General features: G+C 39.8%; 1 long non-coding RNA gene across 1 annotated transcript; it reads right to left on the minus strand.

The window, feature by feature from the left end:
• Positions 1-1,085: 1,085 nt before the first annotated feature.
• LOC148115280 (uncharacterized) lies at positions 1,086-18,128 on the minus strand. The gene is made up of 3 exons (XR_015732351.1): positions 18,045-18,128; positions 2,456-2,569; positions 1,086-1,275 (listed from the first exon to the last, which is right to left on the minus strand). It is a non-coding gene; the product is annotated as an uncharacterized LOC148115280 (long non-coding RNA).
• Positions 18,129-25,123: the final 6,995 nt, after the last annotated feature.

The following is a 25,123-nucleotide window of genomic DNA, read 5'->3' on the forward strand; positions in this document are numbered from 1 at the left end:
TAAGTAGAGCCAATAAGGTAAGGGGAATCAGGCTAAAAATAAACTCTCTAAGGTAAACCGAAACTCCCTTTTTCCTGCCTTCCTGACAGGATGAACTCCTAGGACAGGAAAAACAAAAGACTTGGGACCAAGATTAACCCAGGAAAACAAAACCCAGGGCAATCAGAAACACATCAAAACCCATCAAGCTGCAGGAGCTTCAAAGGGGAATTAAGCATAAAAGGCTCAGAGACACACTTCCAAGTTTGCTTGGAAGCCAGGAACCCTCTAGCTGTGTCACTACTTTTCTTGCCTTCCTGAATTAAAGGATCCCTTTTCTGGCAGCTGGCTTTCATGTCTATTTCTTCTCAGCATAGGTGACTGCTTCCCAGCTAGGAATCAAACACAGGAAATTTTCTTCCAACAGTTGCTTTTGCTGTTTTGTTTTTTGAGTACTTTGGGGTTTTTTTCTCCCATATAATCAGTACTTCTGATAAAGCATTCCTTCTTCACTGTAGCATTTCCAACATTTATTGTGTATGATTTATCCATCCTAGCAGTATAACATCTGGAATATCTTCTACCATTTTCCCTCAGATTGTAGCTTAGTTAGATTTTATTGATTTCCCCCCATAAATATTCCCATTGAGGCATTGTTATTGCTTCTTTGAAATTTGAGGAGGTAGACTTTACAGAGCCAAAATGCATATAATAGAGAGACATAAAAGACAGATCTGCACAGGCATTGTAAATACAATAAGAAACAAACAAGGAAACAGCATGTTTGCAAATAAATGTTTACTTGAAATTGGACATGATTCTATATTTGAAAGGCAAATTAGATTTTTTCTATCTCATGTCACACCAAGTCAATATATTTGCAAGGAAAAATTAATTTAGCAAATGTTGATATGTAGAAAGAGTAATTTTAAACTGAGGTGCTAGATAAATCATAATGAAAGCAGGAATATAATATTGCAAGAAACATATTTTGTAAAAATTATAGAAGTTTATAATCTGATGCAATGTTCTTATGAAATTGTGCTTAAAAATGAACTTTGCAGTGTACCAAAAGGAACAGGAAAAAGAAAGCACACTGTGAGTCATTTACTGGAACTGATGCAATTTAATGCAAGAGAATAATAAGTTGCATACACAGTAACAATTCTTGTTTAAAGGTATGTTGGAAGAAATCTCCTTCTAGGTTCTGCTCCAAGTGGGGGAAAAGACACTGGAAACATGGAGACTGCTTGGAAAGATGGTTTAATGCTGGACAGGGTCACATGGCTTGAGTTCCTGAACAGAAAAGGGCAGATACAGTAAATCCTCGGGTTTTTATGCTCTCTCTGGCTCTGCATTTCTTGGGGCCCCGAAAGAGTATCCTGACTGGTTGTCAGACTCTCAGGGGCTGGGGGTCTTAGCTAGCTTTGCTGGTTGATGGTCACATGTGCTTCCCAGGTCACATGTGGTGAGTTTTGGTTGCTAGATGGGGCCCATTGTGTTAGTTTCTGTTGCTATTGTGTTGCAAATGTCCTTTGACAAAGGATTGGGTTTCTGCCTCTAGCCCATTGACAAAGGGTGGGGGGCAGGAAGGTGGGAGCTGCTTTGTCTGTAAAACATGCTTCTCCATTTTTCATACAAGGAAACATAATATTCTGCCTTTTTAATATTTCCCAAAATATTTCACTCTTCCAGGAAAGGGGTGGGTGCTAACTTCCTACAGATATGATTACAGTAATGAGACTCATTAAGAAAATTAAAAAATGAGAATGTAGGAATTGGATGGAGAGAATATTTGGACTTGGGAAAAAACCCAAAGGGAATCAAAGTGTGAGCATTGTTTAAACACAAAAGAAAAAAGAAACAATTTTCTACTGAAGCAGACATTGGAACTTATTTTTCAGACCTTTATATACAGTATAATACCAATCAGAATGAAGGGCGGGAAACTACTTTGTAACATTCATAGATTGCCACTCAAAATATATTTGTACCAATCTGAAGCCAATCATGAAAAAGCCAATCAGAAGCCGGCATGAACAAAAACCTGCCTTTTACTTTCACCAACTGACATTTCTCAGAATGATAACCTCAACCAGTTGTTGCTATATCTGGACTTAGAGATAAAACAATTAATATTTTAGTTTGATGTTTAAGATTTAGAGGAATTGCAAAACAACACGAAGAAGATTTTAGACAAAAGATCATTAAGCTTGATTTTTCTGGATTGGGAGGAAGATTACACCGGGGAAGAGATTGATATGAGCCAACTGTTTATGACCAAGAAAGGAAATATGAACCAAATTTGTTACACACAGGAAGAAGTGGCCTTACTAGTTGATCACAAGCCCTAAGACTGGCTTGTGATGCACCTCCAACCAGTCTGCAAGAACTCAGATGGACATTTTTATTTTGATAGCTTGTCATCTTAGTGTTATAAATGTTGAGGGGTGGATTTCGTTATGTATTTTCATACCTTTCTCCACATAATTCACATCTGCTTCTTTGCCAGTTGCGTGGAATCCCAAGGATTTGACAAACCAGACTTGGTATTCATCCAGACCACCATTTTGATATAATTTCCTTGAATCTATGAGGCAGGACAAGAAGTGAGGGGAGAGTGATGCCAAACATGGCTGTCTTCAATAATTATTGAGCATCTCCAATCTGTCTTTCTAAGCAGGTAAGGTGGGAGAAAAAGTGGGTGGCTGCTCGGTATAGCTACAGAGTGCCTAAACCCTGGCAGAAACAATTTATCTAGATACTTTTCAGGCTTGAGACATGGAGCTGAACAACATTGGTAATTCTTGGAGATCATTTGTTTCACTACCTAGAGGGGGTATATGCATTATTTCTATGAGATTCCCATGATTTCCAGGCACACAGAGATTCCTACAACTGCATAGTTACCATGCAGTTTTAGGTGTCATATACACTGATAAATACATAAAAATAAATTACATTACATGAATTACTGATATTGTCATCATACTGGCCTTGGTACTAACTATGATTTAAAACAGGGGTATCAAACTGGCGGGCTGTGGGCCGGATGCATCATGCACAGGCCACGCCCACCCAGATTCTGCAAAGGCAAAAAAATGTCGTGATCAAGTTTGACACCCAAAATGTAAAATGAAACAGGGTCTGCTCTGACACAGGTTCTTCAAATGTGGAAGGTGCAGACCAGCTAATGTGTTTATTATCTTAACTGTTTTAATCTTCTATGATATTGTCTTATCAGATTGTAAGCCACCCAAAGTCGAGTGGCAAATAAATAAAATAAAATAAAATAAAATAAAATAGAATAAAATAAAATACCACTGCCTTGGGAATCTACTTTTCTTGAGTTTTGTTGACAGCTTAAGAAACAATTTAAACAAAGTTGAAAAAAGTTTATGGTGGGATGCTACAGCATCCTCTCAGAGGAACCAGCTGCTATGTCTGCAGGGCGTGGTCAGTAGTTGGAAGCATCTTGATCTCAGGGAAAGAGAGAGGAGGGGAAGGCAGGATGCCCTATGAAAGACAAGAAGAGGAAAGCAGTGGAATTGTTTGTGCTTCTTTCCCTAAAAAAAAATAATAATAATTCATTGTGAGCCAAGCAGGAGCAATGTGTCAGAGGATGGACTTCCCAGGCCTTCAAGGACATACTGTATTAGCTAAGAATTTGTACTAAGCTGCTGCCCAGTGTTGTGGATGAAGGAAGGAAGGTGCAATTTGTAGAGGAAGATGTTAGACAACATTTCTGCTAGCAAAAAAATTAAATTAAATTTAAAAAAACATCCTTTAATCTTTACTTCAGCACTGGGGAGTAACCTCTAGGCAAGAAGAGTAGAATACAAATCAAACAAACAAACAAATACACAAATAAACTCATTGCATGCTAATTGCTAATTAGTCACTGAAATGATCCATCTGGATTGTAGCTCCAGTTTCTAGCAAGATTTTCACCAGCTCTGGATTTTGGTGTTAATCTACTTGGGAATCTGGTCTCACTGAGTTTGCCAGTGGAGCCCTTTCTTCTTTATTTGTTTAAAAACAAACAAACCTCTTTTCATTACTCAGAGGTATTTTCCTTGCAGAGAAAGGGCATTTTCTAGAATAAACTTGTCTAGTCTGATGCTTATTCAAGGTTGGGTGCTTGGGTGGGCTTTTTGACTTGCCATAAAGAAATCATCATCTCCACACATCTTGAGGGAATCAGGCTGGAGAAAGTCCCTTTGTCTCTCTGGTGCGGAGAATGTCCATTTTTATTTTTTATTGGATTTGCTGGAATGTTATATAGAAAAGAACAACAAAACCACTTTCTTTAGACTATTATGGATGATAGTTGTATATCTTGGGCTCATAGCTGGAGGAATCTTTAATTAAGCAGAAAGCAAGCTTCCGCTGGCCATAAAAAATGTGTGTATTTGTGACCATAATAAGCAGCCTGAATTACTAACTGTAAGAAAATTTCCCAATCCATAGCAAAGTACTTTATTTTTATAAGGTCATGGTAAAGAAGAAGCACAACAAAAAAATTGCATAAATATTTGAGAGTCTCAATTACATTTTCATCTGCAAGAAATTACAAAGCTAAGGATACAGAGGTGTGGTCGGGACAAAGAACAAAAGCAAAAAAGAAGACTGATAATGTTGAATCGTGAGATTTGTGTGATATAGAAAAAAAGCTGCAAGAATTAGAATTTGGAATGGCTAATCATTATTTTCCAATGAATTTTTATTTTGAAATGCACATTCCCTAGTATGCCTATGTAGAAGAATAATAACCTACTTCACTAAATTGAGTCAGAAGAGTTACCAGCCCCCAAGTTTTCTCCATCTGGCAAGTTCTTCAGAAGAGCAATGTTGATGGAGAATGAGGTTGCACCTAATACGAGTTCCTTGAACTTCAGTCTGGCCAAGCTCTCAGATGCTAAAAGCATTAGGAGGGTCCCCCCTCCCTCCCCTTCCCTCCCCCACCCTCATACCTCCATGGCTCTTTCCAACACAAACCAACAGACATAGGGCACAATGAGCCTCTTTGATAGGCAAACAATTTTCTTACTCAAATGTGCTGGGGTTTTCCACTTCCCGCTGCCAAACAGAACTTAATTTAAGACTAAAACCCCAGATGGGCCACATAAAACATTGCTGTGGTCTGGGCTATATTTAGCCTTCTCTCCAACCATAACCCACACACTTTCCTCTTCTCTTCCCCTCTCCCAGCTTCGCCTTGTGCAAAACACACTTTCTACACTGGTTTAGCATGAGTCTTTCATTCAGAGTGTTATTGCCTTTTATTTACCATGTTTACATTCTGCTTTGAAGGGTCAACAAAAATAAACAACAATTCCACAAACTCTTCATGAGAGTCACAGCAAGAAAGAAATGGAGAAATCCCAAAGATACTATTCATTTAAAAGGGCCGGTAGAAAATAGAAGAACCCAGTAAATGTTTAAATAACTGCAGCCCAAATGATGTAGTCCCTTGCAAAGAACACTAAGAGAAAGTGAAAGAAAACATTTTTTTATTTCAAGCTCACTATTGGCTCCATAATGACGGGACACAAAGACTGAATAAAATTGGCATGTGCCTTCTGATCTCTTCCTCTGCATAGCTGTTTGATATGACTGGAGCAGCCTTGATTTTTCTAATATTCACTATATCCTGTCCTCAGCCTGGTACTACAACTCCCAGGATTCATAGCCAGCAAGATTGGGGCAGGCTGTTCTTTATGCTCTACATTTCTCTCCATATAATCTCATTTTTAGATCATCAATTTATAGATTGCTCTGAAATATATAATTTCCAGTGAGGTTTATGAACTTTAAGATCAGAATAACAGAATAACAGAGTTGGAAGGGACCTTGTAGGTCATCTAGTCCAACCCCCCGCCCAAGCAGGAGACCCTACACCATTTCTGACAGATGGCAGTCCAGTCTCTTCTTGAAAGCTTCCAGTGATGGAGCTCCCACAACTTCTGAAGATAAGCTGTTCCATTGGTTGATTGCTCTCACTTTCAGAACATTTCTCCGTATTTCCAGGTTGAATCTCTCCTTGATCAGTTTCCATCCATTATTCCTTGTCTGGTCTTCAGGTGCTTTGGAAAATAGGTTGACCCCCTCCTCTCTGTGACAGCCCCTCAAATATTGCAACAATCTTTCAAAGATCATTAAAATCCTGCATCCATTCACTCACAAAGAACTGAATAAAATTAGCATTTAAAGAACCAGAAGTTTAAATAGAAAATGCCTCAAATGTTAAAAGCAAGTTATACTAGTATAGCAATTAAGCAACTCCTATGAAAAGGTAGGATTTGCTAACCATGACAGCACAATGGAGAAAGCTCTCTCTCTCTTCCAAGTCTCAACTATCTATCAAGCAGTGGGGGCATCAAAGAAAGGGCCTCCAGCGATGACCAGCATAGATGAGTAAGTTGCTATACAATCTTCCAGGGTTTTAGGACTAGTGGATCTTGGTTATGAACATCTGGGTGACTGCTAACTTAGAAAAGAGTTCATTTTCTGTATCTGTCTGCCATCTAATGGCTCTCTGGATTTTTGCAGCCCACATGTCATAATTCTAATTATTGAAGATGCAAGCAATAAAAATTAAGTCTGTGTCAAGGGAAGGATGTTTGCAGATGGATGTTTGAAGAAGATCCTGGTGCAATTTTAGAAAGAGCTGAAAGAAGTCAAGGTGATTTGATACTATCTCTGATAACATATGTGTGAACTTCGAATAAATCAAAGAAGCAGTTGCTGACAGACATGCCTGGTGAAATGATGCCATTGGATCATAAAGAACCACAGAAGAATAAGATAAGGTTATGTGAGGTACCTTTGGTTATTTAAAATATTTATGGCTACCTGTCTGAGGAATGTTTGGCCTGCATCAGAGGTCTATTGGTCAGGGGGATTTTGAATATATCTGCACTGTTGTATTTTTATCTAAAAACTTACAAGATTTGAAGTAAGTGTTAGGCAAGATGGAAATTACTATATCCAGGATGAAATAGTTATGGTTGCTAAAGAAAATGGGATATAATATACTGCATGAAGTTTACTCACATAGGAAGATATATAAAAGTAAATTGCATGAAGTGAGAGTAAAATACTTAAGTGTATTTAGCAAAACAAGAAAAGTTAGAATCAAGAATGAATGGCTGATAAGTGAATATTGAATATAAAAATGAATAACACGTACAAAAAGTACCCTGAGGTTAAGGACTGAATAGCAGAATAGAATCTATGAAGGAGAGTTTGAATAAATTAAGAGGAGAGGGAAAACTGAGAAAGTTATGCTTGGCTGGAGTTGATAAGATCTTGAAAAAGAGAGAGGTGATATTGTTTAAACAACAAAAGGCAACATATGAATAATACTGTATATGATCATGGTGGAAGCCAGGATAATTTTCAAGAAAGAGATGGATGGTTATAATGAATGATGTGTGTGTAAATGAGATTTAGTTACATTTCCCTTTCTGTTGTTTCCTGCTTTTAGTTTCCTTTGCTAGCGACTTCTCACTCCTTTTCTGCACTTGGTATAATATTGCTTACCATGAAAGTAATGTTATGATTGGTATGCATGATAACAATAATGCTGAACAGAAGATTTTACTCAGAGATCCTGATGAACCTCATATCCTTCCAGTGAGCTCTACAGTCAAGGGATATTTAGAATCCAGGTCTACCCAGTTCCATTTTATCAATTTAACCTCTACAGTAGTTGAGGTTGAGGTACTACTTGGGCTGTGAATTGCTTCTGGCCACACAAGGGGGATAGATAAGGGCAAGAGGAGGAAGAAGTAAATATTGCTGATAGAAGAATTCAGAGTAGCATTTACACTTAATCATTCAGCACTTTGGGGGCATCAGACTAGGGCAATTCTTTTGCAAACATATCTGAGATGCACATAAACATTACCTTCCCCCCCCCACACACACACAACTACTTCAGTGATTAGGAAGAAAAACAAAGCATCTCTTTCTATTCATCATCTCTGCTTTGACCATGACCAAACATTGCCTTTTGTTCTTTAAACCTATCGCTTCTCTCTTTTGCATGACCTGACCACCTGTTCAACATATATTTGACCCGTGAGGAATAGGAAACACCTTCACAAGTAAATTAATTCTTCTTGTGATCCTTTATTTTCCAATCAATCCAGGATGATTTCTTCTTCTCCCTTCAGTGCCTCTCGGTCTTGGATGAAGCCTGTGTGTGAAGAAAGAGCTTTACGGAATTAGACCAATTAACATAAGGAGAGGGGGTCAACAGCTGGAAGAATCCATTTCCTGGAACCAAAATATATTATGTTTTGCCTTGGGAAAAACATTTTATCTCCACTTAGCAAAGCAGAGAGAGAGAGAAGGGGGGGGGCAAGGAAACTCAAAGTTTTTTGGCTGATTTGCTGGAACATTCCTAAGGCATTTGACACCTGCTTGTCACTCAGCCCTCCTCATATTTTCTGTTTCCTGCACCATCAGAGAAGCAAGCACTGCTTCCATTGCTATGCTTAGACCATGTCTTTGTCACTTAGAAAAAGGCTCCAGACCAGGGGTGGGTTCTATTTACTTTTACTACTGGTTTGCAGTGGGGCCACGCGCATGCGCAGAAGCGTTCTGATGATGTCAGGGTCGGGGGCAACCCACCACTGCTCCAGACTTGACGAGGCCTCTGCTGGTATCATGAGAAACATCGGTTCAGGCCACTGGACAAAATAGCACTTGGAGGCCGTTTTGCTTGGCTGTTATCCATTGTTTACATCAGGGGTGATATTTGACCAATTTGGACCAGTTTGGGCGAACCGGTAGTGGCGATTTGAATTGGTACGCCAAACCAGTAAATACAACCTCTGACTGGCCCTGCCCACGCCTGTCCAGTTGCCGCTGGCCCCTTCCGGCCGCTTGTTGCTCGCCCCTTCCGGCCGCTCGCTGCTCGCCCCTTCTGGCCACTCGCTGCTCGCCCTGCCCACCACCACCACCCTATATATGTTGCCTTCACTACAGGGTCCAGCTAATCACCTCACCAGCTCTGCTCAGCTCACCAAAGGTAAGAAAGGCATGCCGCCCACTCACCCTTTGCCTTGGGTCAGGGCCCGGGGCCCAGGGATGCACCATTCCCTGAGGCCCCAGAGCCGCTGCCCGCTCACTGCCCGCCTTGGCCGGGTCAGTGAATACGCCATTCCCAGGCTTCAGCCTTCCCCTGGAGCCACTGCCCGCTCGCTGCCCGCTTCACTCACCCACCTTCGCGCCTCTAATTCCTTGCCAGAAATGGCAATCAGAAACCATTGGGTCACAACACAATGCAGGTACACTTAACTCCTGCTGGGAACATGTTTCTTTATTGTGGGTATTTCTTCAGTCCCACCTCCTCCTCTTCTTTCTTTTTTCACTTCTGTCTCTCCTCTTTTGCATTATTCTTTTCTAATTGTATTTTTAATCTTTTTTTCCCCAAGTGTAATCCATCTGTCTGTTTCTCTGACAGCTATTACTTCCAACTGGCCTCAATTTGGACTTAATGGCTTTGGTGATCTGCAGGGATCCAAATTAAGGAGATATTTTCTGGTTTTCACTATAGTACTTTTCTGCTTTTAGGATTATGAGAACTGATTTGAAATCATTGAATTTATTGTTTCTTCCAAAATTTTAACTTACAATTGCCTCCTTCATTGTATACCTTTTGGAGAAAGCCAATATACAGTCATTGCCACCCTGTTGAGTTTCATGGGTACTAAGGTTATCCTCCCAATTTTATTTATGCTTGAGTTGTGGATCATATTTTGCAGAAAAGCACAGTTGCACAACTGTTGCATCCACTGGGAATAAATAAGTGTTTCTCTTGGAAATAACCATGTCTTTATGAAAAATTTTCAGCTTGACACTTTTGCTACTATTCTATTCTGCTCAGCGGCAGGATCTTTGATGAATTAACCTTTCCATTGCTTTTTAATTAAATAATTCATTTTCTTGGGAGATTAGCTACATCATTTTACTCTGTAATTTGATATACGCTAGATAAAGGGAAGAAAACAAAACTAAAGGAAAACTTGCTCAACTTTTGCAGATGACTAATTAACTGACTAATTAAAGGGCATTCAAAGTCACAAACAAGCATTCAGAGGCAGTAATGGGAGGATGAAGGTTCTAATGGAAGCTGCACTAAGCCTCTGTTAAATTGTTTATCTCTTTGGTTTTTATTAGCCTGTAAGCCATTCTAACAAGTTTCTAAGTTGAAGAGCAGGGTGTAAATATTTGAATTAAATGCAACATTCAGGACTCAGTGCTCATGACTTATTTTTTTTTAAATAAATATTACAAAAGCATCTTATCTGTCAGAATGGGGGTTACCAGTTGATATATGCAGTACTGTAGTCTGTTTCCATTTATAAATGGGAAATCAAGATTTCTTCAAGTATTAAAGGCTCCAACGTGGGAGTGCCCACCCTAATGCCCCTTTTACTTAAGTTCCAAATTAATAGAGCTCATCCCACTGGAGTTTTTGAGAACGTAGATCTGAGCAGATAGGTAAAAGGTAAAGAAAAAGATTGCCCTGTCCAGTTGTGTCTGACTCTAGGGGGCGATGCTCATCTCCATTTCTTAGCCAAGGGACTCAGCATCGTCACGTGGCCAGCATGATTATTCGCCAAAGCGCACCATACAATGTTACCTTCCCACTGAAGTGGTACCTATTTACTCACATTTTCATGCTTTTGAACGGGGTAAGAACTGGAGCAAGGAATTGGAGCTCACCCCATTGTGCAATGCTCAGGTATCAAACCCAGGCTCTTCAACTTTCCAGCTGACAAGCTCAGGGTCTTTAACTGCTGAGCGTTTGTGCTCCATGAGCAGATAAGAGTAAGTCCAATTTGCTCCTTCCAAAATGGTGTTTCCCAGCTGCTGGATTGGAATCTGGAATTTTGCTTTTTTCAATAAATGGCAGACAGAAGCATGACCACAAGGGCTGTTCCTTTATTGTGGGATGTATTAATAGAAAGCTCTCTGTAAGACAATGGACCAAGTATTCCTTTTGAAGAATCTGACTCCCAACTCCTGAAGTCTAACACTAGTCAGGTAGAACTCTCTGGAATGCAGCATAAAGAGCACCAATTTTAGAATAGTGTAAACAACCCAGAGAATATAATCATCAGGAATAAAGGAGGCAGTTTTATGGTCAAGGTGAAATAGAATTGGTCCTGTGAATGGCCAGAATGGAAAGAGGACCTGGGAAATCATATGATAAAAATCAATAAAATGCAAGATAAATTAATTTTTCTTGTGAATTATGCTATGATACGCTCATATCTTAATGCACCTGAATTTACTATGTCTGCTTGATATAAAAATGATCCCTATTTTTGAAATTCACTAAATAAAAGTATTAAAATGTTCTAATGTGCACAGAGATATTCTTGGTAATAATTGGTGTATGTGTGTGTTTGTGCATGCCTTTGAGTTAGTGTTGACTGCTGGCAATTGTCTGGGCTAATCCTTGCAAAAGTTTCTTGGCAAATTATGGAAATGGTTTGCCCTTGCCTGCTTTTTAGGGCTAAGGGATAATGACAGTCCCAAGATCACCCAGCTGGCAGTGGGACTAAGGTGGGCCTAAAATTTATAATTTCTAGCATGATGCTAGATTACTCCTCTGTTAGTCTTAACATGATATAAATGAACATTATGCTATTTAGTCTCACTTGAAAAAACTCATAAGGGCTAGTCACACTTATGACCATTGCAACATCCCCAGGTCATGTGATCAAAACTGGCAACTAATTCATATTTATGACCGTTGCTGTGTCCCAAGGTCACATGATCACCTTTTGCAACCTTCTGACAAGCAAAGTCAATAGGGAAGCCAGATTCACTTAACAACCATGTTACTAGTTTAACAACTAGAGTGATTCACTTAACAACTATGGCAAGAAAGTTGCGCCCCTTTCTGGATCGGGCTCCCTACGCACGGTCACTCAAGCACTCGTCACTTCTCGTCTGGACTATTGTAACGCTCTCTACATGGGGCTCCCCTTGGGGTGGACCTGGAGGCTCCAACTGGTGAAGAATGCAGCCGCGCGAGGGATTATGGGAGTGACGGGGCGCTCCCATGTGACTCCTCTCCTGCGCAAGCTGCATTGGCTTCCGGTGGACTTCCGGGTGCGCTTCAAGGTGTTGGTGATCACCTTTAAAGCACTCCATGGCTTAGGGCCAGGGTACTTACGGGACCGCCTTCTGCCACCAATTGCCTCCCACCGGCCAGTTCGCTCCCACAGAGAGGGCCTCTTCAGGGTGCCGTTGGCCAGACAATGCCGGCTGGTGACCCCCGGGGGAGAGCCTTCTCTGTGGTGGCACCTACCCTCTGGAACAATCTACCCCCAGAGATACGAGTGATTCCAGACCTCCGGACTTTTCGTCGGGCCCTTAAAACCTATTTTTTTCAGTTAGCCGGGCTGTCCTGATTTTATGGTTGGTTTTTAAAATTTGATATTGATTTTAATTGAAATGTTTTAAATTATGGGCCAAACTTTATTTAATTATTTTAAATCTATTTTAACTTTTGTGTACAAATGTTTTATTTTGGCTGTTCACCGCCCTGAGTCCGAAAGGAGAAGGGCGGTACAGAAATCTGAAAAAGAAAGAAAGAAAGAAAGAAAGAAAGAAAGAAAGAAAGAAAGAAAGAAAGAAAGAAAGAAAGATAGATTGTAAAATGGAACAAAATTCACTTAACAAATGTCTCACTTAGCAACAGAAATTTTGGGCTCAATTGTGGTCATAGGTTGAGGACTACCTATATACTAATCAATTCATTACATCACATCTATCTATCCTTGGAAACCATCTTCACTTTCATTGCTTCCATCCACCAAATCATATATTTCCTGTTGTATTTTTCAAAATACATCCTAAGTATGTGTCAATGCCCTGCCTGGACCATTTAGGGTGTGTGTGTGTGTGTGCATAGAACAGGTTGTTGGCTTGTAAAGTAGTCCAATAGATCCTAACTTGGACAGTAGATATACTTGCACATTTGATAAAACTGGGCCCATAACACACTTGCCAAAATGTACCAAACCTTGCAGGAACTGTCCTTCCTGTTAGCTTGACTGCAACTTAAGCTAGTAAACTAGTTTACACCTTCTGTATCTTACTAAAAAGCATTATATATGTAGCCAAGAATATGCACTTTCTCTCCACTTTTCTACATAATGAATTTTTAATTCCATTCTGGTTGCTAATCACTACAGAGTTGTTGTCTGAGACAAAACCCACATACTTTTTCAGAAAGAGTCCTGAACCAGAAAGACATTTTTATTAACTTTACAGTATCTGTGAACATCTAGAAACAAATAAAGTTTGTTTCTAGCATGGGTTTGTTAAAAACAGATCATGCCAAACTGGCAGGAATAGCCAACACCCAGAAACAAATTCAGGATCCAAATGGATCTTGACAGCCTTGAACAATGGGCCCTATCCAACAACCTGAAATTTATTGTGTAAAAAAGCAAGGTTTTACACCTTGGCAAGAAAAACCAAAGGTACAAGTACAGATTAGATGAAACCTGGCTCAAAAACAGTAACTGTGAGAAGGAATTTGGAGTCCTAGTGGACCATCACTTAAACATGAGCCAGCAGTGTGTGGCAACAACCAAAAAAACTAATACAATCCTTGGTTGTATAAACAGAGGCAAAGAATCAAAATCACGTGAAGTATTAATACTGCTTTATAAATCCTTAGTAAGACCACACCTGGAATACTGCATCCAGTTTTGGTCGCCACATTACAGAAAAGATGTTGAGACTTCGGAAAAAGTGCAAAGAAGTGCAACTAAGATGATTAAGGGCCTGGAGACAAAAGCATATGAAGAATGGTTGCAGGATTTCGGTATGACCAGTCTAGAGAAAAGAAGTACGGGTGACAGAATAGCACTATTCCAATATTTGAGGAGCTGCCACAAAGAAGAGGCGGGTCAACTTATTTTCCAAAGCACCAGAAGGCAAGACAAGAAACAATGGATGGAAACTAATCAAAGAGAGAAGCAACCTGGAATTAAGGAGAAACTTCCTAACAGTGAAGACAATTAACCAGTGGAACAACTTGTGTTCAGAGGTTATAGGTGCTTCATCACTGGAAGTTTTTAAGAAAAGACTGGACAGCCATCTATCTGAAAAGGTATAGAATCTCCTACTTGAGCAGAGATCCTATATTTTCTAGTTGGACCAGAAAACATCCAAGGTCCCTTCCAGCTCTATTCTGATTAAAATTAAATTAAATATTCTCAGCAACCTCATGTAAAAAGTGAATCTTAACTGAACCTAAAAAGTGATAACCACTGAAAGGAAGTTTCATCCTTATCAAAGCTGCCATCAGGATTCAGTGAAATGAGTTTTGGGTTTTTGTAATGATTACCAGAACTTTGGGACAATTGCTTTTGGATGACTGGGTTACATAAGTCTGCTGCATGAATATTTCTTAGCTATTTCCTTGGCTGGAAAAATTCTGTCTTCTAGTCTACTGAAATTTTCATTCACAGCAATTAAGAAATTTTGCTACTGTCTAGTTAAACAAAACATACACACTTACTTCACCCTAAAATTTTTTTTCACAATAGTATGAACTCAACTGAAAGTTCATTAGCTGTTAGGGGAATTTAAACTCTTGACTGGAGCACTTAAGCAATCCTTAAAAATAAAATGCTACTGTATAAGCAAACATTTTTTTTAATAAAAAGGATATATGAATGGGAAAACATAGGAATTTAATTTCAGTTCTAATGCAATTCATAGAAAGGTATGGTTTTGATAAACAAGGCCCTTCACTCCTATAAACCACTTTTGAAAATAAAAGCTAATAACCTTAATGGCTTCAGTCTGTCATATATCCCCAACCTATTTCTTGACAGACAATGAACTATCCCCAGCTGCCCTTAACTGTCTTGGCATCTTCATAATATAGTCTGGTCACCCCTTCTCCTCTCTTCCTCCTAAAGACTTTATCCTGAGGACTCAACAACTCCAAAAGAAGGTTTCAGCTAAAAAGCTCAGCATACCCTGCCAGGTAGGAGATATTTCTTTCTTCCAAGATAGTCCCAGGTCCAACCCAGGTAAGAGTTTCAACTAAAACATCCTCTCTGCTTAGTTCTACATGTCCTACAATGGATGTTTTCCACAGAACTACTGTCCCAGCCCATCCAGAACTTTTGGTAGAGATGCAGAAAAGCTACACAAAAGGAAGACACATGAACAAATAAAAATCTTAAAGACAGAGGATGGAGATTTTTGTTTAGTGTCAGCCTTCACAATGGGAATCCATCATCAGACCAAATGCAGAAGAAATTCAACACCTCCTGCATCAAAACCCATGATAGCATTAAGCTGCTAACCTTGGCAATTGAGAGCAGATGGGTAATAAACCTCTGGCAAATCCTGACTGGTTCCATTTGGTTACTCCTGTATGAATAGGGAGGCCCCATATACCTCTGATTCACTCATTAATTCCCTTCCTCCCATATTGTGCTTGCAAGATGAGGTCCATCGGATATAACACCACCCTCCTGACTCACCTTCAAAGGGAGTTTCCTGCCCATGGGCCTCTTCAACCCTTGCAGCTAAGGTTGGGCTTCTTCCCAACCCAAGAAATCTCATTATCCAAGGAAAGTTAGGTGCCAAGAAAGTGAGTAGAGTGATGCTGAAGCTGAGGAAAAGCAGTGCCATGAGGCACGAGGACAAGGAGTGAGCAGTAGCGGTACAAGGTGTCCTTGTACAATCAACAGTGGCCAGATACAAAGTCTGCTATCTCTCTGTATAAATTTCACATCAAAAGCATTTCCACCAGCTCACATATTTTTGTGGGGGGAAAAAACCCTCTTGTGTTGCTTTCAAAATTGTGCAAGATCCACAGAATTTGTAGGCTATCTCCACAATACAATATTATTTTATTGAGAGACTTGCAGTGCATAAACTGTGAAGTAGGCCCAATAGTTCTCCCTCTTTTGAAAACTTTGTAAAACTGTAGACTTGAAAGAAGAGATTGAAGCTTTCTAATGGAAAATGCATTCATTGTCTAGCATCTGGATTTAAAGTGCATTGTGATTATGTATCTCACCAAAGTAGATAGCTGAACATTAATCACTATATTTAAAATTGATGTGGAAGACTTGTAGGAGTCAGGTTGCTGTGCACGGTTCATATTTTACTGTTTTTGGGCTAGAAGAGCAATAAAATGCATTACCACATCTCCATTGAAGGATCAGTCAGAGGAACAGAATGGGATGGTTTATGAAGATGTTTTATAAATTAATCACATTTATATAACTACCCATCTCACAAAAATCAATTCTGGGTGGGTATGTAACTCAGTTGCTGCTAAACTACAAATCAGCAATAGCCTATCAGCTGAGTCTGCTGAGAACTTTAATCAAAACTGCAGATTGCCCCAAATATTCATTAATTTTATTCTTCCATTGTTAGTTTAAGCTGAATTTAGGTAATCTCCCAGTGAAATTCTATATGCAGAAAATATAAAATACTCAGTGATAGGATGAAAAGTATTTCTTTGCATTTTCCCTAAAGTTGCAAGGGAAATAATAAGGGAATCAAGACAAAGAAATGATTCTATATGGCAGGATGATAGTCATCTGCTCTGCTTTAAGACCAATGTCTGGAGACATTTTCTACATGAAATTCTACCCAATTCAAATTTATTGAACTGCACTAGATTAATCTGCACAATTTTTTAAAAAATCAGCATTTTTTTCTTTCTTGGTCAGATATGAAGTAGTTACCACAACAAATACTCCTTATTGCTTTCTCATCCCAAAAATTTACCTGCATCCTGGGCTAGCAACTTAAAATAAATTTATGTCTGGAGACAAATGGCTTAATGCCTCCTCCATCTCTTCATCCAGTAAGAAGTTCTGCATGAGACACCCAAACAAGAACTATTTGGAAATGTTGTTTGGATATGCTATCTACAGATATCCTGTTACCCCAAGTACTTGCCCAAGTAGAAAGCTTGGGTAAAATCAAATAAATAATTCTGTTTGGATATACACTTTGAATCTGTAAGATATTAGGAAAAAGTCCATGAAGCCATATACGTGCTTTAAAATTGCATTTGCTTTTTCTCAACTGTTTTTTTCCTAATAAAATATAGCCATTGTAAAATAGTAACAAAACAAAAACAAAAACACACACCCATTTCATCCAGAGGAAAAACAAATTGGTATGGAATATTTTGGGGCCTGGGGGAAAGTTATGCAACTCTTTTACATTGCAGCTTCTATCCCCTCCTCTATTTTATAACCTTTGGCGTAATCCATATCAGAGGTGGGTTCCAGCAGGTTCTGACCAGTTCTGGAGAACCAGTAGCAGAAATTTTGAGTAGTTCAGAGAACCAGTAGTAAAAATTCTGACTGGCCCTGCCTCCATCTATTCTCTGCCTCCCAAGTCCCAGCTGATCAGGAGGAAATGGGGATTTTGTAGTAACCTTCCCCTGGAGTTGGATGGGAATGGAGATTTAACAGTATCCTTCCCCTGGAGTGGGATGGGAATGGAGATTTTATAGTATCCTTCCCCTGTCATGCCCACCAAGCCACGCCCATCAAGCCATGCCACACCCACCAAGCCAAACCCACAGAACCGTAGTAAAAATTTTTGAAACCCACCACTGATCCATACTCAGTCAAACTAGATTTGTCTTGAATTCTCAAGGGATTCCCAAAAAGTGTATTTATATGATGCATGTATCCACAATCAGATATAGTTTTAAAAAGAGATGTCCATTTAAAATTTCTGGAGTGCAGCTTTTAAAAATGTAATATACACTAAACTTTCCCATGTGGTACCTGTCAGAAAAGCTGGGACTGCAAAACAGAATTTCCAGCACCCTGGGAATACCGAGTATTGGTGTTTGACAAAATTTGGAGATAACAAGATTGTGAGCGGGATGTACCGTAGTAGGTAGCCAGGCAAGGCTATCTTCCTTCTGGCTGCATGATCCTGTGGATTGGAATTGTACCCTATCTGTTAATCAATTGCAATTTGAGTAGATAAGGGTGAGAACGGTATAGGCATACTGTACCTACCATGATTGCCAGCGTACTGCTAGTTTGGCAGCTCCAGTAGGAAGGACGGAGCAGTCAAGAAAGGATGAGGAAGGAGGAGTGCTTTGAAACAAGAAGGAAGGCGGTGGCAAGCTGTATCAAAGAGCCTTTGTATGTGCAGAGCAGGAATCCTGTCGCCTGACCCACCCAGCTGGTGACTCACTGGCACATTGATTGGGTCTGACTCATTTACCAGCCATTCTTCCCCATCAGGTCTTCCATTAGGGGAATTCAGTTGCTGGAAGTAAACTGGGGGAGGGAGACAGGGAAGAAGCAGGTGTTTATCTCCTCCATAATGCACATTGTACAAGCCTCAAGAATTCATGATATTGGAGATATAGAGATACTCAAGATATCCTTCTGGATGATGAGCTGGCCTGAGAAACACATGCAACAGAATCAGCTGGCACAGTATGTAAAAAGAGAGATGCGTGTGAAATCAGGATGTTTTTCTCTTTCCGCCTGTGAAGTCAAATTTGGTCCTACAAAGGCCACATGGCCCCTTTTCGTTTCTGCCTCAGCTTTTGCCCAGGGCTTTCTCAGACAGTGATTCATTAGGCCACATCTCATGGCTTTGATCAGCTGCTTCACCCATGCAGCCCTCCCTCCTTTCACCTCTTTCCTCCAGTTCTTCCTGAACATGGAGAAAAGAAAAAAAAAACCTCTGGGAAAAGCCCATCTCCATTTCAGGACTGAGATGTGGTGGGAAGTTTGTTATGAGAGTCATCCCAGATTGATCATTTTACCCAAAATAATTTCCAAACAAAGAAAAAGGCCTGAAAATAATGTCAAACTTCCATAGGAAGCTGGAAAAGTGGACTGAAATGACTTGTGAGTGAGTCAGATAGAAGTCAGAAGCTAGACTGGATAAATAAATTTCTCTAATCTGCTAGAAATTGCCTCCTAGTGGATTGTACATCATTTCCCGTAAGACCTAGCTAGCCCAAATTGAACATAATAGACTGAGGAAGGCTGGCATAGGCATAAAATCAAGCAAAACTATTTATTTAGTTATTGTAAAAACATTTCCAACAGTTTCATCATTAAAAGTGATATTTAAGTACAGCAGTAACAACATTTAAGTGTTTTGCTCCATGAACCCAATATTGCTGAGCACATTGTAAGCCGCCCTGAGTCTCCGGAGAAGGGCGGCATATAAATCAAATTTTTAAAAAAAACAACAAAAAAAAAACCCCCAAAGGCCATCTGAAAACGTTATTTGACTGAGCATTTTATGAATGCCCAAATGACAGGTGTAGCCATGTCAATTTTGAACCAGAAAATGGCAATGCACCAGTTTGGCTTATTGCTGGAGATAACAAATCTGGTCAGGGTAACACAGGACTTAAATTCTGCATAGTCAGATGGGGAATAGCAGACGTAGAGCTGCTCTCAGAACCTGCCTAGAAGATTCATTCAGCCCTTAACTTGTGGCAGCCTTATGACCTGCTTCTTGGGGGCGCGTGATTCTTCAATGGAAATGTATTTATCAGGTTTCAGACCTGGATCCACATATACAGAAATGCAACAAATGAAAATCCAAAGGACTGATGATATTCCATAAAGACCTTAAATACTTAGAGCAATTTTTTATTAAGATAATCACTGTACCTGGTCCTTCGTTTTCTATGCTCTTTCTAGGACCAGGAAAATAAGAAAAGCCTTGTTGGATCTATTCGTCGTATAACAGATAGATTGTTTTTAAAAAGCATGCAAAATTAATTTTCCCAAGTATTTTTAATGTTTATTTTTATTAAATTATATTATAATATATTAAAAAATAAAGACAGCATAAGAAAGAACATTAAACACCTAGCCAGAGTAAATACTGAAAGTATGGATATGTACTTTAAGGAGACATACAATTTTAAACATCCTTATCTAATAACTGAACTAACCAAGGATAAACTAATAAAATTACCCCAGGATTTAAGTAAAAATCCATTTTTTGCCAAGGTTTTAACTGTTAATTATATCACTGACAATGTGGATGCTGATTTTAATTATGCAGTTTTATACTATATATTGTTATCATTGTTTATTTCATTCTTTTTATTGTAAGCCACTTGGTTGGCATCAACAGAAAGAGAACAGGGACATTCAATAAAGCTGAAGATGCTTTGCACTGCCTTCTGGGAATTTTTCTTTTTTGTTTCCTATTCTAGCCGGAAACCCTTGAATTACTATCTGAATGCGGAGTCCAACTCTGCTGCTTTGGAGGTTAGCTGGTGATGCTAAGTATCTAGCCACTCTCCTCTTCCTGTGAGAGACGACAGGATGGATTAGGCCTTTCTTTTCTCTCATTTAACACTGTATTGCTTGTAGGTACTCGGAGTAGCTAAGACTGTTTAAGAAGAATTCTTGGTTTGGCCTGGGACTAGGTCCTCTGATTAAAAGTCCTGGCAGAACTGGAACCAACAGGGTAAAGTTGGCAGGAAAAGCCAGACAGATGCATCAGTTCTGTTTTGCTTAATTATGTAGTTTTACAGTTGCTCACATTTTCCATTTCTTTCTTCGTCTGCTTGTCAGTTAATGACTGGTACCTCTTGTGTGTAGACCTAGGCCACCTTTAACTTCAGCTATCTTATGTCAGGAATAACCCATGATGTTGTAATGATTAAAATAAACATCCTGTATTAACTGTTAGCCCAGAGAGGAATTTGTAATAGCCCCAGGAATTCTAAAATCACTCTGACTAAAGTGGGAAACTGGAGTCATTTGCTTAAAAAACTAGTTCTCCTGTTCTGGTTCTGATTTTGAAAGAATTGGATTTACTTTTTCTCCCCATGTAGACATAAAGCCAAAATTAGCAAGAGGTTAGCTGGAGCAAAGGTCCACCTTCCTATTTCCTTTTGTTCTGTCGTTGTCCCTCTTCTATACTTCTCTCAAGAGTGCTGCAGTTCCGGCATTTGGGCAGTAAGAGGAGCTATACTATGTGGCTTAAGGGGAAATGAATTACTTGAGAAGTGCTGAAGGGTGCTAAATGCAATGGATGTATCTGAATATAGCACTCTGTCACATCCTCATCGCTTTCAACTTTTTAAGGTCCCTTTCTTTTCTATGATCCTTTGGAAACACCATCTGTTTCGTTATCTATCTGGGTCACAATGTTTTAAGTCAGGAAAAAAAAAAGGCAAAGCAAAGCAAATTATATATGTTTATCAGATCTGGGCTGCAAAGATCTAGATGACCAGCTGATGCCCATATGGGGGTACTAAAATTGCCATTTAGTTTCCTATTCATTTCCTATGAATTTTGATTTGGATAACGTAACAGTGGTTTGAGGAAAAGCATGGAATTCTTTGCTAGAAATACCAAATTGATGTTTTGGCCAAAACTGCAGTACCCAATATTCTTTAGAAACAGAGAATGATTGTTTAAATGAGATTAAATACACTATTAGACAACATTGCTTTAGTGGAATGAGTTGTTAGAATACTGAAGTCATCAACAGGCATTTGAGACTCAAATATGTATATAAAAACAATGCAAGAGATTGACAGCTATTGTTTCACTTACTTCCTCATTTTCTGATCATGCAGATTGCAGATTAATTTATTGAAAACTAATTTGCTACAAATTGACAAATCTGGCAAGAAAAGACAATGGAGGGATGTGACTGCAAGTGGTTTTCTGAACAGCAATGGGAGAAGAAAACAGAAAAGACATTTCGGCATAGTTAAAGGTTGGTGTGATGCCATTGTCACAACGTTTTCTCACACAGGAAGCTTGTCCAGTACTGTATATATTTCATATTTAATTCTTTTTTTAAAAAATTGGGTTAGAATAATTTAGACTTTTCACAACCTGACCATGCAGATTAGAACTCTCCAAATTGGAGCCTGGTGTATGTATAAATTTCTTGAAATATGGTAGCAGCACCCAAACTGTATAGTCCAGTAGTCAGTAACAGTAACAGATTAACAGAGTTGGAAGGGACCTTGCAGGTCATCTAGTCCAACCCCCTGCCCAAACAGGAGACCCTACATGTGGCTCTACCTAGGATCGAACTCACAACCTCCTGATTGTGAGGCTAGAGCTCCACCTCTAGGCCACTGGGTCTTCCTTCCACCTCTGAGTTGATGCAATTTTCCCTAAGAATGTATCCTATTAGTATTTAATTAGTTCTTGAAAAATCTCCTGATCTTTTCTCCAGAATATTGGGTCCTTCCGTTTTGTAGCTCACTAAATGGAAGGGTTACAGATCTTCCATTAAAGTATGGAAGAAGGGCATTTTAAGAGATACCTGTAAAGCTCTATGCCAAAATAGGTAGGAATGTAGGTCAGAGTCAGAAATAAAAGTAGGAAAAGAACATAAGAAGGTGATAGAAAATGGAAATACCCAAAAGCAGTCTGTGTAATTAAAAAAAAGAATTATGGCCAATTATAGATGTTTAATTTATCACCATAAAAACTTTTGGTGGACTATAGTTCATTCTGTTAGATTTGTGCTGTACTGTAATCGATGGTATGAGGATTAGTTTTGGAAGCTCATGAGAATGTTAAATAAATTGGAGCAATTCAGCCATTAGATTTGTGAGCTTATTCTGACAATGTGCTTAACTGGGAAAGTTTAGTTTAGTTTAGTTTTATTTGATTTGTATACCGCCCTACTACCGAAGGACTCAGGGCGGTGAACAGCCACAGGATAAAAAACATAAATACAAAATTTTAAACTGAATAAAATCGAATTAAACAATTTGGCCGAAGACAGATTTAAAACACCCCAATAAATTAAAAACGAATTAAAACTTACGTTTTAAAAAAGGGGGGAAAGGGAAAAAAGATAGAATTTTGTGGGGAAAACACCAAAAAGAGGTTAACTGACCTAGTCAGTAATTCTCAGGAACTTAGACTGAGTGCCAAACTAATCAAATGTTGCATAGGGCTAAAGTAACCATCCAGTAAGTTGGATTGTGGGAATGAAATAATGATATTGCTTGTATACTGGGTCCTCCAAGAAAAAAAAGTTGGAAAAAGTGTCACTGAATAACCAAACTTCTCCACTTCAGCCAAAGGACTGGATTAGCAGTTGTATGGTTTAGACTTACTGTAGAAACTGGACCAGTGAAGAGCTTACTTCATGTGCAGATTTTATGGACATTTTAGGCAAAATGACTACATGACAGGAGTGACATGCAGAACTGCAGCTAAATTACTGATTGAGACTGGAGGGAAAGGGACAGTAAATTGCTCGGAGATACAATGCCCTGGAAGAGTATTTTAAATTTATTCCAGAATTATTATTCTTGGAAATCTGTGGCAACCTGTTGAATTATCTCTAGGGGTTCCATTATTTCACGGCAGGTATTTACATAGCTGCCTGGAAAACCCAGGCGATTGGTGAGGAATTTTCTCTTCTCCACAGTGTGGATTCCAAGCATTACAGTAAGCAATGCAAAACACGAAGACGAAGAAACTGGGTTTGCTGAGAAAATGCGAGCAGAAGGCACAGCTCAGAGCAACGGCGGGAAGCTGCACGGGCTGGGCCACCGACTGGCAAGGCTTGGACTTGGCTGCCGGCCAGGCGAGATGGTTCTGTTCCCTATGACTCATGCCTCTGTGAGTCACCCCCACGCGGCAGCCTTTTGGAGTATTAACAAACACTGGGTCGCTGGGCAACGGCAAACAAAATGAAGAGAGGGGAGAGGGAAAGAGGGGGGAGTTTTCCTGAGCCCCAGAAATAGGGGCCCTCTTTTGTGCTCCAGAGCCCCCTCCTTTGCCCTCTGCATGGAGGACTGTGCCTTGGCCATGGCTGCTTATTGAAAAGAAGGGCCTGTCCCTCACGTCAGGAAATCAACAAGGAGCTCTCAGCGGAAGGGACTCCCTATGCTTCTGGGTGTGTATGGTTCATTCCACAGCCTATTATTGCATCGTTGACCATATATGGCTGCTTATATTAAGGATTAGTTTTAATCCCTTTAATAGTACACCATCAGAACTTCCCTTCTGTTGCCAGCTTGCTCCATTAAATTCTGCAGATGGGCAGCTGCCTGGAATGAATTTTGCCCCAGAGAGCATACTGAAGGGCTGGGGAGAGATTGCAGGGATCTTACCCACAGGATCTAGCTTTGGCCCATTGATAACAGCTCTGGCTGAGGAGGGAGGGAGCATCACCTTGCAGGATGTTCTGTCAAACCATTATTGCCATTAGCTCAGATACTGCACTTCTTCTGGTGGTTTTGGAGGTACAGAACCGTTCAAGGAATCAGCACATTTGTCCTGTGGTTTGCAAGGATTAGGCAGGCTTTGAGGCAGCCCTGCTGAGTTGTAAGTGAGTCAGTCACCTCGGGCAGCAGATTTTGGGCACCATCGAGAGCAGCAGACAGATCTGAGCCACATAGCACAATCCTCTGGGGTTTTGTTTTTTTTTTCTGTGCAAGCCCCTTGGAAATCCACGAGAGTAAAACTGATTTGTTCCAGAGGGATTTATGAAGGGAAACTCCCTATAATGCAAAGTTTTAACCCTCTGGACCTACACAACATATACCCAGTCCCAGTCATTTGCAGGCACAGTAGACTGAGGGAAAATCTACTGTGCTGCTATCTGCTGGATTGGGCCTCTAATCTAGCTGCTTTAACAAAAGGGACAGGTGGCATCTCTTTTTGAAACAGCACACAAGGGAAGTCCATTAGACCAAAGTTCTTCCAATTTCATATTTGGATGATGGGTCATTCTTCCCCAAAACTAATGATGAGATGGGGGATATTCAACCTCTCCTGTTTGGAGAGGAAGCAGTCAACCAGCCTCCAATAAGCCCCATCTCTCGTCAGAGCTTTAGGCCTTACTCCAGGTATTGTAGACCTTTCATAGGCCCATCAAACAGGGTCAGATCCACAGATTTGGTCCAGGCTGTCTTGAGTGAAGTGATGTATATGGAATATCCCTTGGTTTAGATTTTTCACCATGGCACCACCATACTGTATGTTGGGGTAACTTATAGGACACATCTTGAAAGTTGGGATTGCTGCATGGAGTCACATCTTGTTGCAGCAGTGAAATCCATTTTTTTTTACTACCAGTTCTGTGGGTGTGGCTTGGTGGGTGTGGTGTGGCTTGG

The sequence above is a fragment of the Pantherophis guttatus genome, chromosome 2 (genome assembly GCF_059756535.1).
Source record: "Pantherophis guttatus breed Tessera chromosome 2, ASM5975653v1, whole genome shotgun sequence".
Classification (NCBI taxonomy): domain Eukaryota; kingdom Metazoa; phylum Chordata; class Lepidosauria; order Squamata; family Colubridae; genus Pantherophis; species Pantherophis guttatus.